At 36.3% G+C, this 15566-nt stretch overlaps 1 pseudogene; it reads left to right on the plus strand.

The window, feature by feature from the left end:
• The window catches only part of LOC135221286 (F-box only protein 11-like), a 41335-nt pseudogene extending 28197 nt beyond the window's left edge, over positions 1–13138 (plus strand).
• The last annotated feature ends 2428 nt before the right edge of the window (positions 13139–15566 follow it).

The following is a 15566-nucleotide window of genomic DNA, read 5'->3' on the forward strand; positions in this document are numbered from 1 at the left end:
GGTTGTTTGTGGAGACTGGATGCAGTCTTCCACAATCATTGATCTTTAGTCAGGTGATCAACTTTTTCCTTAGTAGTGCCCGGAACAAGAGTATTGTAGGGAGTCTAGTCACATAGAGGTTTGACCATGTTGACAGTCTCCAAGAGGTCTTCAGCCCCCTGGGTGGATCGCTGGACCTCATAAGGAAAGCAGACACAATGAGACAGGATATCATTAAAAGTCAGCTTCCTTAACAGGTACGAACCCGTAAGTTTGTTTTTATTAACACTTATGTCAATTCCAAACGATGATAGCTGTTTCTGACCCTCCACCAAAGGTGTTAATCAGCTATATATATAACTACCAGGTGAGTTAGATGTTTGAAAATGTTATTTTCATGATAAAATAAATTTTTGAACATACTCACCTGGTAGTTATATATAATTAAATTCCCACCCTCCTCCCCTCTAGAAACTATGGGCATGGAAGATCTGAGGAATAGTTGGTTATGGTGCTACGTACCTGGATAGAGGGCGCACAGGTGGTGCACCTGACTACCCAATCGGCGATTGCCGCGAGTTTTGAAATTCTGCCGTGACGTCAGGGACGTAAGCTATATATATAACTACCAGGTGAGTATGTTCAAAAATTTATTTTATCATGAAAATAACATTTTATATCTTACTTTCTTCGGGTCTGCCCGCAGGTCCTTGGAACCTCTTTTCCTTGGACCGGTAGTGGATGCTCACAAGTTGTGTTTATTTACCCATTTCTTTAAGAGGACAATTTGCGTCTCGCCTAAGGTAGGATAGGACTTAGTCGAGCGTTTGATGTGGTATGCTTGCACATCAAGTTTACTTTATATTTTTATTAACCCTCTTACGCCGACTGGATGTATTTTACGTCTACATTTTTTGTCTCCCGTGTGCCGACTGGACGTATTTTACGTCGACTTACAAAAGTTTTTTTTTTAAATTCGCGGAAAAATACTTATAGGCCTACCAGCCTAAAACTTTTGAATCACGCGCCTTGGGGGATGCTGGGAGTTCACAGATCAAGGTGTTGTTTTGTTTATAATCATTACGCAGGCGCGCAAGCGCGAATTTCTTTCTTGCCGCACTAAAAAGTATCTGACACATCTCGGAAATTATTTTGTCACTTTGACAATTTTTGTACCATTGTAAATTAGCCGTTACATGAAGTATTATATATGAAAACGTGCAAATTTTTATGTAGAATACAACAATAAAATACTCATGATTGTAGCTTTTATCAGTTTTGAGATATTTTCATATAGATAACGATAATTGCCAAAATTTCAACCTTCGGTCAACTTTGACTCTACCGAAATGGTCAGAAAACGCAATTGTAAGCTAAAACTTACAGTCTAGTAATATTCAATCATTTATCTTCATCTTGAAACAAATTCGAAGTCTCTAGCACAATATTTCGATTTATGGTGGATTTATGAAAAAAATAACATTTTCCTTACGTCCGCGCAGTAACTCTTCCGAAAAAATCATACGTGCGATTGTGGTAATGTTTGCACCATTTTAAATTAGCCGTAACATAAAGTTTTATGTGGAAATGTGCGCAATTTCATGTAGAATAGAAAAAAAATAATTGAAGGTTGTAGCTTTTCTCATTTTTGAAATATTTGCATATAAATCACGATAAATAGAAAAAAACCACGTTCGGTCAACTTTGACTATCGAAATGGTCGAAAAACGCAATTGTAAGCTAAAACTCTTACAGTCTAGTAATATTCAGTCATTTATCTTCATCTTGAAACAAATTCGAAGTCTCTAGCAAAATATTTAGATTTATGGTGAATTTAAAAAAAATCTTTCCTTCCCTCGCGCGCGGATTCTCCGCCACAAATCTCCGAAATACGTACGTCCCATTCTCGGAATATTTGCTCCGTTTCATATTAGGCATTTCATAGAGTTTTATATATGAAAATGTGCGCAATTTGATGTAGAATAAAACTAAAAAGATTTGAAGGTTGTAGCTTTTCTTATTTCCGAAATAATTGCATATAAAAAAAATATATATAAAAAAATTCGACATTCGGTCAACTTTAATTCGTCAGATATGGTCAAAAACTGCAATTGTAAGCTAATACTCTTACAGTATAGTAATATTCAATCATTTGTCTTCATTTTGAAAGAAAAGAAATTGAAAGTCTCTAGGACAATATTTAGATTTTATGGTGAATTTTGAAAAAAATATTTGTTTACGTCCGCGCGTTATGAATTCATGCATTATTTTGTGATAATATTTTCTCTGTGTTGCTTTAGGCATTTCATTAGAGTTTTATATATGAAAATGTGCGCCATTTGGATGTATAATAAAAAACTAAAAAGATTTGAAGGTTGTAGTCTTTCTTATTTCCCGAAATAATTGCATATAAAAAAAATATATATAAAAAAATTCGACATTCGGTCAACTTTAATTCGTCAGATATGGTCAAAAACTGCAATTGTAAGCTAATACTCTTACAGTATAGTAATATTCAATCATTTGTCTTCATTTTGAAAGAAATTGAAAGTCTCTAGGACAATATTTAGATTTATGGTGAATTTTATGAAAACAAAAAATATTTGTTTACGTCCGCGTCGCGTTACGAATTCATGCATTATTTTGTGATAATATTTTCTCTGTGTTGCTTTTATCGTTTTACAATGTGTTATATACCAAAATGATCGCAATTTAAAGTACATTACAACGAAAAAAAAAGTAATTTGTTACCTTTAACCGTTTTGCGTACCGCGATTTGAATACAATTATATATGAAATTTCGTTTTTGCGCTATCATATATCGCATTAATTGTATATGATAATGATAATTTTTTTCATTTCTGATGCTTGCATACTAAACTTCAGCCAATGACAAAAAAAGGAGCCAAAAATGAATTCTTAATCTTGAAAACTAAGCGCGCTGTGATTTTTTGAAAAAAATATTTTTTCCTCTTCCGCGCTCGCTCTGAAACACCTCCGCCACACAGGAGACATTTTTTTTTTACCGCTTCGGCGTAAAAGGGTTAACAGAATCATAGAAGCAATCCCTCTTCTTCCTCTAGCTAGGGAAAGCACTTTGCATTAATGTCTCTTGACTCTAAATAGTCTTCCCAGCCCTTTTTCGGATGAGTTACGATTCCTCACTCTTTTCAAAAAGCCCAGAAGTCTGGCGATTGATCATGCAGCTCCTATACTTCGATCAAGTTGTCAGAGCCAGGGCACTCCTCCTTGCTCATACAACCAAGAGTAATAGCCCAGGTGTGCTGAACTCCAGTCAGTTTTAGAGACTCACTCACATTCCTCCCAAAGGTTTGTATATCATGTAGGAACAAATCACAATTTTTGTAAAGTAATTTGTATTTTTCCGCGTTATACAAACCTGAGGTCCTTTACATTGATGCCCACCTTGTGCCCCCCCTTTATCTGAAACCTGGGCTGAAAGGCAAAGTGGAGTGTTAACATCCGGGTAAGCATACCTACCTGCTTACCAGACGGTATTTACTGCTTAACCACCTTGTTCAATAATTTAATGGCCGTATTCCAGCCCATGCTGAAAGTAATTCCTAATGTAAAGGACCTCAGGTTTGTATAGTTAGGAAAAATAAAATTTATTTTTTAAAAATTGTTATATAACTATATGCAGATTATTTGCTATACCTTGTGAGCAGTAGTACTTAAAGTAATTAGTACATATGCTTCAGGTAATTATATAGCATGGTGCTATATATAAACAAGATATACCTACCACAGTATTATTAGAAAGGATTTGTCCTGAAGTGAGGTGAAAATTTGCACGAGGTTTTGACTGCTTGGTATAAAGATTGAAGAGAGCACATGAAAAGGAACGGGCAGAAGCACTGCAATTTGGGCCAAATTAGAGGACCATAAATTTGCATAAAAAGCTTCCACAAGGTAGAATTCCAGTTTGAAGAAAAATGAAAAGAGCAGAGATGTTAGAAGTACAAAAGAAAAATTACCTTTGATTATTTCTTGCCCACTAGGAAGTACAAATGTGTTGGGAAGGAAGGAAGGCACTTTAATGATTTGAAAATTACTAGATCTTGTCTGGTCATGCCCAACATAGTCTTGGTTTTTCAGGATTTAGCAGGCTGGTGCCATCAGTTCACCTCACATGGTGTACTGTAGGCATTACTTAATGTTCTTCTGAAGTGTGAAGTGTTTGGGACAATGAAGAACTGGTTATCGAACCAAGACATGTAAAACACCTTTTTGCTTGCTCCATCCTGAGCAAGGCCCCTGGTTTTCTTACTGTCATAAGCCTAGGGCTCAGAAGCTGGAGTTTGGTTCCAGGGAAAGATGCAATAAGCAAAGAGCAAGACAAATAACAGTGCCAGGAACTTCAGTTCTCCTTCAAACAATCCTGCACTGAGAGATGTCTTTGTTTGAGAGATAATTTCTTACTTTGCTTAGAATAAATGGCACTTTGACAGATAAGAGGACTGCTGTTGTCCAGGCAAGCAGAGAGGTCTTGGATGGCAGCATCCCACATTTTCAATAATACAACAGAACAAATCAGAGCCAGACGAATGTGGGGAATCGAAGCTCTACTGAAAGACACAATCATACATCATACTATGTTGATAAAGTCTTCCTGGGAGTGCTCCTCATCTGTTACAAGGACACTGGCACCATGAGAACCTGCTTTGGCCTGGTTAGGATAATTGAGGGAGATAATTTTCTTCTTCAAGACAGCTACATATTTCAGTATCCCTGTAGGATCCATTTCCATAGGAATGAGCCTAACGTATGACCATGGGATACCAGGCAACTCACAGTCTGTGAGGAGTCACAATGTAGAGGGTCTTGAAAGTCAGGAATGCCAACAGTCACGCAGAATAACTTAGTGCCTTCTGTGATAGGTTGCAGGCATGAGACTTGAATATGTCAATGATCAGACCTAGCAGAGAAGAATGAATTCGTGTGAGAACTTTCACTTTTTTCATTTATTTCTTAGTGCAACTGTGTGGATTTCTCCTAGTTCCACCTTGAGGTCTTTGTACTTCATCCTTATTTTTTGGAGTTTGTATCTTGGTGCCCAGCCACTCCAACACCTTTTTTTTCCCACCATCCCAAGTGTTGAATAGTCAAAATTGCCCTGGGGCTCGGCTTGACAGTAAATTTTGTAAAATTATGTCAGTCCAGCAAAGAAGAATGATCAGCCTGAGATGCCTCTATAATCCCACAAGGTGGAGGATGAGCTTCCACCACTGCACGGGCTACAGACACTAGGGAAATCAGCTAGGAATGTCATGCGATGCAGCTGGAGCTCAGGAACAGCCCCATCAAATGGGCTGTGGGGCATTCAGTACCAAAGGAGACTCTTGAATGGGTTGTGGAGTCCCCAGTATCCAAGGACGGACCACAACTGGCTTTGAATCAGTGAAAAACTTGCTGTTAAGGGAATCTGTCAAGGTTAGGTCAGAGTGTGGAAACACTGTTAAAGGGAATCTGGCTGTTGAAACTTCTCAGTGGAGCAGATTGGAAGAGGCATAGCGTCATAAAATCGGCAATTTATGACGCCGTAAGGGCCAAGTTTTGTTTATCGGTGCCATAAGGTGCCGGTAATAGAGTTATGGCGCCATAACATATACCTAACAGAAGTGCCATTAACTGAAACTTTGCACCATAAGCACCATAAATTGCTGAGTTTCGGTTAATGGTGGTTTTTGCTTATCAGCACCCGCTGAAAACAGAACCCCTTCCGATAACCGGGGACTGCCTGTATATTTATAAAACCTAATTTTATTATAAAAACATATTTAAACCTGTTTTTTTAAATAGTTTTATTGCAAAAAGTGCATTTAATCCTGAAAATTATATGAAAACAGTAATTAGTGGATATTTTTCATAGAAAAATACTGTGAATATGTGAATTTTCTGCAAATAATGGGTAGGTATGGTCCATAGAAAATTCACGAACACAGGGGTCCACTGTATATACCATATTTGTTTCAACAGTTTCTTCAAAATTTGTGTTATGATATATGGTTCACACATTTGGTATTGTTCCGAAGCTTAGCCACAAATTTCAATATTTTGTAAGTGTGCAGTGGATTAAGAAAAAAAACCTGGTGCTGAAGGAAAGTGTTTTTTCCTTTGTGCCCTGTCTAAATATAAAGAAACCTTTTTCATACATATAAGTACAAGCCATCTTATTCTCTTATTTACTTTTTTGTAGGCCATCTAATTACAGATAAGGCTATTCCTGGTTTATATGAATGCCAGTGACAAGAAGTGAGTGCCCTCTGATGGCTAAGCTGGATTGAAAAACAATGAAGAAGTGACAGTGTAGTGTGTGTGACCTTTCCTTGAAGGCTATACGTAGATAATATACAAATTAGTGCATAGTTTAAAAGGCTATAATACAGATTTTTAACGTTGCATTTTTGTTGCATTTCAGACGATGACTGTGAGGCCCCTTTAGTAGGTGGACCACCACTGGCTCTTTTTGATCTGGTGGGCGGGGGAGCGGCTGCTGCAGCGGCAGGTGCAGGCCCCTCTTCCGTTCCCACTGCCTCCTCCTCCTCTACCACCTCATCATTACACCATCACCCGCCATACCACTTACGTAGAAAGTCACCCACTCACCCTGTTAGTCCCCCTACTACCTTAGGAGCCATCTCAGTCACAGACACTCCAAGCACAGCCGCTTCAGCGGGAGCGTCGGCAGTGACAGCTGGTTTACCTTCTGCTGCTACAAGTAACACACCTGTATTATCACCTCCTGTTGCATTAACAGCAACGACTGCATACTGTCCTTCCATGTTACCTGCCCGCAAAAGACCCCGAAGAACGTATTCTACGGGGGAATCTTCCACAGGTGAGTTTTGTCTCTGTTGAATTTCAGTAAGTTCAGGAGTGAGTCTCCTAGGAATCATCAGCTTGTTTGAACATGAGCTTACAGTATCCCCAACTTACAACCAAGTTATTTACCTGATTTCCAAATGTAAATTGAAATATAAAAAAATAAGAGATTACAGTTGATGTACAAATGTAATGTTGTACCTTAGAAGTCACTGTAACTTTTATCAGATGTGATTTTATATATTAATGGGTATTTAAATTATTTATTTTAAAAAAATGCATACATAATGCCTTCTAAATATAGAATATTGGGCAGTTTAAAAAAATGTATACATAATGTCTTCTAAATATAGAATATAGAGCAGTTTTCATCTTCCTCATTTCATTTTGTTCTTGATTGAAGTTGTGTAAGATTCAAATAAAGAAAATCATGTTGGGGTGAGGAACTGTAGCACCAAAGCCTCAAAATCTTCCTTTTACTTTATTTGGTCTACGTATATTGTACATCATTTCATGTCCATCTTCAGGTTCGGTTAGGAATATGCATTTATAATACACCAAGTAAAAGAAAATAGTAAACCATAAAATATATCATATACAATATTGAAATTTAGTTGAAATACTTTCCTGCTGAAGGGAGAGTTGTGTAAATTCAACCAGGGTTTAATCATCTTTGTAGTCTCATTAATTGTATAGGGGTTACATACCACATTTTACTTAAAATGTTATTGTAAAAGCCATGACAGCATTCTTTCATGGATTTATGATCGACTGAGGTTACATACCCACCAGTAGGGATATTGCCAAGAGGGACTACATGTACTGCAAACTGAAACTGATGAGAGATAAACTTGACAAATTCTTTCTTTAGAGATGCCTTTAGTATATAGTCCAGTTCAAACTGTAGGAGAATACTATAGCAAAGTTACTTCAAAGACTTTCAGAAGTTTTTTATTGACTAGAAGCTTCAAGGAAAAAATTAAATAATCAAATTGCACTGGGATCTACTGTCATTTTATGGTTTTGTAAAAAGGTAAATCTATACTAGAGTATTCATAAGAATGGCAAAGTAAACAAAAAAAGTTGCTAATCCATTAAAAAAAAACTATTCAAACTACTTGGTTTCTATAACCACTATCGCTTGACATTAATAGTTATTCATAACTTGACTGGATACCTCAGATGAGGAGAGGGAGGACCATCTTTTGGATTTGGCTTCAGCTTCAAAACTGAACCTGATCATAATAGAATTAAATTATTTTATATATTTTTAGAACTATTTGCAAACTAAGTTAGATAAAGCGTCACTGTCTGTATAGATAGAAAATTGTACTGAAGGATGTAGGTAAAAACTAGGAAATCATAAAGCAATCTAAAAATTCACCAAATATTTCTATATGACCAGGATTCTCTCTCATTAAACCAGTTATTTTGTACTTTCTAAGTAAACCAACTTTCAGCATGATAAGATTTATGATTTTTTTTTCAGAGGAATTGGTAGGTTTTGTATACTGCAGTATGCCAAAATTTACTGTACCATAGGGAAAATCTAATGCATATCCAGTGTTTTAGTACTCAGTTAATGGCAGATTTGCAAAGTATTTTGAAAATTGTTAAATTGTATTTTTTTCTCCTTTTGCTTACTGTTTGTTAGAAGTGTTAATACAATATACATTCATGATTTATAGGGTTGGGATGCACTTTATCCACAGCAGCGCATTACCTTCTATATGAACTTCCTGACGAGGTGCTACTCACTATATTTTCTTACCTGTATGAGAGGGACCTCTGTCATGTAGCACAAGTATGCAAGCGTTTCTACACAATAGCAAATGATAATGAACTTTGGTAAGTGTCCCCAGTGACTAAATTAGTCTTAATGAAAACTTCTTTTATTTTTGTCCCATTATGTGTTCATAATGCAATAATAGATTTTGAGTGTGAGAAATTTATTTCACTTATAGAATGATAATGAAAATTTCAAGAAAATTGGGCAAATTGTATAATTTTAAAGTTAGGCGAATCCAATGTAATTATGCATAGTTTATTGCTGTTCATGTTACTTAATACCATACTGTATTTCTTTGAGCTCTGAAAATTAAATCTGGTAATTTTTATTGTTGTCATTACAGGAAAAACCTATATCAGAGTTTATATGAGTATGACCTACCATTATTTAACCCAGCCCCTTGCAAGTTTGACTTTGTCCAGCCAGAGGACTGTGATTATGATAACCCATGGAAAGAAAGCTTTAAGCAGTTATATCATGGGGTACATGTTCGGCCAGGACATCAAAAACACGTTGCCAAGGTTTGTAATTGAGTACTATTTTATATTTTGGAAATCGATACGTTTCATGTGGATCTGACCCTTAATTTTTGTCTTTTTCATCCTTCCTTAATTTTTGTCTTTTTCATCCTTTGTTTAGTGCAGACTATTTGAAAGGTCAGACTGAGGGTAAAGATCTTTATTTAGAATGCCTTAGAATAAAAAGTGCTACCCATACGGTCTCAGTTTCCACTGGGGATATGTATTTTGAGTTTTTGTGTACTGCTAGAGTGCTAACAAACGAATTTACATGGCTGATTGATTGGCCACAGTTGTTCTGTTGGGCTTGTTTTCCTTTGTTTTGAAGCTTTGGCATGTGAGTACTATTTGAATTTCCATATAGTTTGGGTCTTATCATGGTGATATCTAGAAGGACTATATATATATATATATATATATATATATATATATATATATATATATATATATATATATATATATATATATATATATATATATATATATATATATATATATACACAATATATGCCAGCACCAATCTATTCATTGCTGTATTTTTAGAACTCATGAATTATTCTAGTCCAATCCTAAGTCAGTGAAGTCTTTATATGAGGAACACATATAGGGTGAGGAGAATTTTGTGCTATAGCCACAAGGCAGGGTCAAGTACATAACATCTCAAACCAAAGTTTCTCTCTCTCCTCTCTCCTCTCTCTCTCTTCTCTCTATCTCTCTTCTCTCTCTCTCTCTCTCTCTCTCTCGTCTCCTCATCTCTCTCTCTCTCTCTCATCACTGTATTATTTACAGTAAGTTTATATAATTACAAGTCAGCACAAAAGTAAAGACCTTAACTTATAAGAAAAATATTAAAACAATATCTTACAATAAAAAATGGGTTGAATAAGAAATGTTGACTACCAAAGTTTTATTTCTCTTCCACAAGAGACATTTTCTTAACTCAAATAAAAGGAAAAACAAAGCTAAAAATCTGCTTGAATAACATTAAAAAAAAAAAAAAAGCATTGTAATTTCTATATATTCTTACCTTTTGTGAGGATATCATTGAATCTCAAACAAACTTTTCAGAGTTCATGTCATTTCCACTAGCAAAAGTGATTGCCTTAGCCTTGGTTAGCACTGAAAAAAAAATTGCACATGAAAAATAAGAAAACAATACCATTAATACATTAATAGTTTTCTTCATATTAATTAACTCAAACATTGTTAATTACATAATTATAGCTGGTTTTTCATAAAACACTGTCTGTCATACTTGTTGAGAAATTCTCATGAGTAAAACATATCTCCTCTCTTGGAAAGAATATGGCTAAACCTGATTGATGGACTTTAGTTACCATAGAACTCTGTTAGCCTTTTACTTCCGCGATATAAAACACGAGTGGAAGGCGTTAAGTTTGAGCTTCCCCATGATTATGGCAATTAACTTCTTTCAGCAATTGTTTGATTATAGCATTTTTGGGCATAATACGTAATGAACATGTTAATATAGTTTCAGTTGGGTTACTGTATAATTGATTTTTTAATTGCCAGAAGGGACTTTTAATAAACTTGAATGAATTTTATAGTGATACTGTACATGTGTGTGTGTGTGTGTGTACATTTATGTGTCTGCATGTACATCAAGCAGTAGGTGTAATATTTTGTGATATTTGTTTTTACAGGAAGCCGGTCGATCTGTTGCGTACTTCGACACTATACAGTCCGCTTTTGATTATTGTGATGATGCCGAGAGACCTCTGGTTTTAATTCACTCAGGTGTTTATTGTGGAGAACTTATTGTTATTGAAACCAATATTGCCTTCATTGGAGCTGCACCTGGTATGTTAATTTATGTCTGAGTATAGAATTTTTGTCCTTTACAATTTGTCATAATGAAATGAATATCAGTGTTTCATAGGTACAGGTATAAAGAAAAATATTTGGCTCATTTTCCAAACGTGTTCAGAGCTATAATAGAACTATTTCTTCAGGAAATGTGGCAGAAAATGTCATTTTGGAACGAGAATGTGAATCTACAGTAATGTTTATGGAAGGGGCTCAACGGGCATATCTAGGCTATGTGACCATCAAGTTTTCACCGCCAAGTGCACTGATACTATGCAGCACCACAAACACTATGCGTTAGAAATTCAAGAAAATTGTTCACCTACCATAGAGCATTGCATTATTCGAAGTTTCTCTCATTGTAAGTATTTTTTTTTAAGAGTACATCTCTCTCTCTCTCTCTCTCTCTCTCTCTCTCTCTCTCTCTCTCTCTCTCTCTCTCTCTCTCTCTCTCTCCTCTCTCTCTCTCTTTTGTTGGTATAACGAGCAAATTGGACATGTGTTGGTAGACCTCAGTTGGGGATGGTAAAGAATTTGACAAACTAGATTTCTGTATGAGGGGTTTGTTACAGAATAAGATGTAAAGGGTCCTTTATTTTTGTACAACTTACAATTAAAACTTCCCAGAGGTAATTTGAAACTACATCACACATGTTATTGATTAATTAAGAAATATATAAACTTTCCTAAACCTCTGATATGATAACTTATTCAGTATACTGCATTTCCTATAGAAATGTAAATAAAATTGAGATTTCTTCATTTTTAAGATAGGAGAAAATGTGTAAAGGTTACTGGAATATTTTGAGTTTTCAAATACAATTTTGTGTACTAAAAGATACATTTCAAAGGTTGCAATCAATTGGTAGATTGTAACATCATTTAGCAGAAATGTCTTGATTTTGGGTTTTGACATCTTGTAGGTGCTGGTAATCTTACATGTGCATGTGTATTTTGGTATAACAGTCAGTTGTAAACCTTAGAGTTTTCCAGCCTGACCTACACACACTTCTTATGTTTGCTGTTATGAGGGTGTTTTAGATGAAATACTGCAAACTTGTGGTTCCATTTTTTGCATAATCAATAGCAGGGACAAAGTCATAGATGAAATTGGTATTCAGATTAGAATTAATATAAGGAGGAGGCTTAAGGTTTGGTCCATTGCTTTAGTTAAAACTTTCAAGTTGCTCCTTGTTCAGTAGTAGTTGTTGCAGATTTAAGTTAAACAGGAAAGACAGAAAAATAACTGAAAGAGTAGGGTGTGTTTGTGAGGATTCTGGGTGCACATGATGGCCTCGCTTATCTGAGTAGCTGGGAACATTTGGGCTTCTGAAACATCTCCTGAGGGCTTCCCTGGGTTGAGTCTTGTTGGGGGGAGGTGAATATGAAGTTGGCTTCCATGTCTGCTTCAAGGGTGGGGGGGGGGAGGGGTGTCACGGTTAGGGGGCTTTCTCATTGGTTTCACATCAGGACTTTCCCATTGGAGGGCTTTCTGAGAGATTATTCCTCAACTTCTTACATATGACGCTTATATGGATTTCTCTCTCCCTTTGTTCTTTGTAATTTTGATTGTTATCTAATTGATTTTTGTTTTAAGTTGAAATTGACCGCTAAGCTCTGATTCAGCACTGAATGACATAATATTGAAGATCTGTTATTGCAAATTTAGAAAACAACTATGTTATTAGTTGCTAGAATTTTATACATTTTATATAGTGAGTTTTGCACCGATTTACATGGTTTATTTACTCTTGCAGTGTTGATAACAAGGGTTTAAACTTTCATTTATTTATATATATATATATATATATTATATATATATATATATATATTATATATATGTATATATAAAATTTTGTCATAACTTTTATAGATTATACTACTTATGTTGAAATGGAAGCTTCAACAGAATTCTCTTTAATGGTTTGTATTAGTATGCTCAGTAAAATTGTTTGATAAAATCCACTTAATTTTTCTATACATTTTAGTGGGAGCAGCTGTAAGTGTTAGCGGTCCAGGTGCAGAACCATAATTCGGTAATTGTGAAATCAGTGATTGTGAAAACGTTGGGCTCTATCATCAGGACACAGAGCACAGGTCACTATGAGGACAAAGGAACGAAATTAGCCGGAATGCATTAGCTGGAATTTGGGTCAAGAATTTTTGCCCAATCCTATAATGAGAAGAAAAACCATATCCACGGAAGGATGTTGGTATTTTCTGTTTTGATGGGGGCCAAGTAAGTACAGTATCTCCTGTATGTTTTATTCCTTTTAATTCATAGTTGTCAAAGATCTTTAATAACAGTGGTGAGGTATTAGCTAACATGAACTATAGTGGAAATGCTTCTGAAAATTACTAGCTCAATTATATTATGATAGGAAAAATCATGAGGTATTGTATGTGGATCTTCATTTTGATATCTGTTTGCAAATGAAGATCAGTGAATCCTATTGCTTTAGAAGTGATTGGTATTTATTGATGATGTAGTGCATATAGTAATTATTAACTTCACAAATGATAGTAATTTTAATTTGTTTTATTTCATGCTGTGCATACTTGCTGTGTAGTAGATTATATAATTATTAAGCTTATCCATGACTTGTAATTAAACTATCAAGTTGTTCACTATAGACCATGCTACAGGGTTGAAATTTGATTTTGTGTTAGGTAAATGCACTGACTATTGCATGGATGTAGGTCCTTTTAACTAATACAAAGAAAATTAGTTATACATAGAATGTGATGTTTGTTCTATCTCAACTCCTTTAATCATACAAGAGTTTATATTTGTGTTGAGTGTTTCTTGGGTCACTTTTTTTTTTCCAAATATATTGGACAACAGAAGAAAAAGGCAGTTACACTACTTATAAGCCCTCTTATAAATTCTGTTGATAGCGCTATCACATTCCTTATATATTTCCTTTGCAGGTTGGTTCTCCAGCACTGGCTAATAATTTGTTTGATGATTTTTCATTAAAAAATAAAAAAAAATTATTTATTTATTTTTTTAAAGTGAGTTTTTTTATCTACTGTATTAGTTACAATTCTGTTAATGGCATTGTCTTTTCATTGGGTGATGTAAGCAGAAAATACTGTGAATAGCTGGCTTATTATTATAAAAAGATTCAGCATGTTCTTTTTACCTGTGTTCATATGCGGAACAAATCTTTAGTCTTAACAATAGAATAACTTTCTAAGTGCCAGCTGGTAACCGGTTAACACAATAAAAAATGGTAAAGCAAGGAATTTGTGAGATCTGGCAACTCCAGTGCGTATGAGGTGATAGCTGGTCAGAGACCGCACACCACCTCTTGAGCTCCAGTCTTTTCCTTAACTGCCTTGGGAGGTAAACACTATCACTTTTGCCCTCCTTCCAAGCCGATTGTTTTGTGCCTGTGTTCTTTCCTTTCAGTGTGTTGTGTGTAATTGTTTAGGCTTATTATGGATTCCTGTCTTCACGGCCTCATCAACGCATATCCCCAGGCATTCAGGGTTTTCTGTGCTGAAGGTTTCTAGCGTCTATGTCTACGGAGTCTCATACGACTTGCAGTAGGTGCAAAGCCAGTTATTGTACTATTATGAATCCTTGCCCAGAATGTCGTTCCTGGCCTAAGTCGCAGTGGAGGGTGTTTTATAAGAAGAGGGAACATTGCAGAGTTTCGACTCTTCCTTTTTGGGAGAGGTTTTCTTCACCTTGTCTGGACGATTCGTCTGCTCCCTCTTCCACAATCGCTCTCCCTGTGGCTAGTTCTAGTGTTCCCGTGTCACCATCCTTTTCTTCCATTGATTCGTTGATGGAAGTAATGGGAGTGCCACAGGGTGATGTTATGTTTAATGTAACCCCCTCTCCCGCAGGTTCCAGGAGGTTACGCCCTCTAATTCCTTTGTTTCAGGTTCAGAGTAATCCAAGATGGCGGCTGGTTGGGCGTCGCTTGGGCTACAGGGTTCACCTTCCTAGGATGGACTGTTGTCGCATTTCTTGGAGGCTCGTACCCCCCCTTCAAACCCCCAGGACTCCTTTACGTTAGCTCTCGCGTGCTGCCATCTTGCAGAGTCTTGGCAACATTTTCTGGGTCACTCCGCCAGTGAGGCCATCGCCTAGCGCTGGTCTTAAAGATGTCATGACATCACCTCAGTGACCTCTCGGCCAATGACGTCATCGTCCTCTCTCACTGAGCCATCCGAGGTGTTGTTTCAAGCAGTCTTCAAGAGGCTAGACCCTTATATGGAATAGAGGTGTTCTGCCTTCGCTACAAAGAAGGATCGTAAACTTAAGGTCTCTTCTCCACCTCCTGCTTCTATGAGACTTTGTAGAGAAGGGAGTTTTACTCCTCCTTCTCCATCACCACCTCGTATCGTGTCAGACGGAGGATCAAGGACTCTGTGGTTTTGTCTTCTGAGAGTGGAGGGAGTGCATCGCCACCTGCCTTTCACGGGACCATGTCTCCCCCACCCCATGCATGTCCGTGTTCGTTCTTTGTTTTTTTTTTTTTTTTTTTTTTTTTTCTTTCTGATACGAGTACAAACCTTCGGTCCTTTAACAATAGGAATTACTTATGGCGTAGCTGGCATTACGGCCGTTGAATCTTGAACAAGGTGGTTAG

Source organism: Macrobrachium nipponense, chromosome 2, assembly GCF_015104395.2.
Source record: "Macrobrachium nipponense isolate FS-2020 chromosome 2, ASM1510439v2, whole genome shotgun sequence".
Classification (NCBI taxonomy): Eukaryota; Metazoa; Arthropoda; class Malacostraca; order Decapoda; family Palaemonidae; genus Macrobrachium; species Macrobrachium nipponense.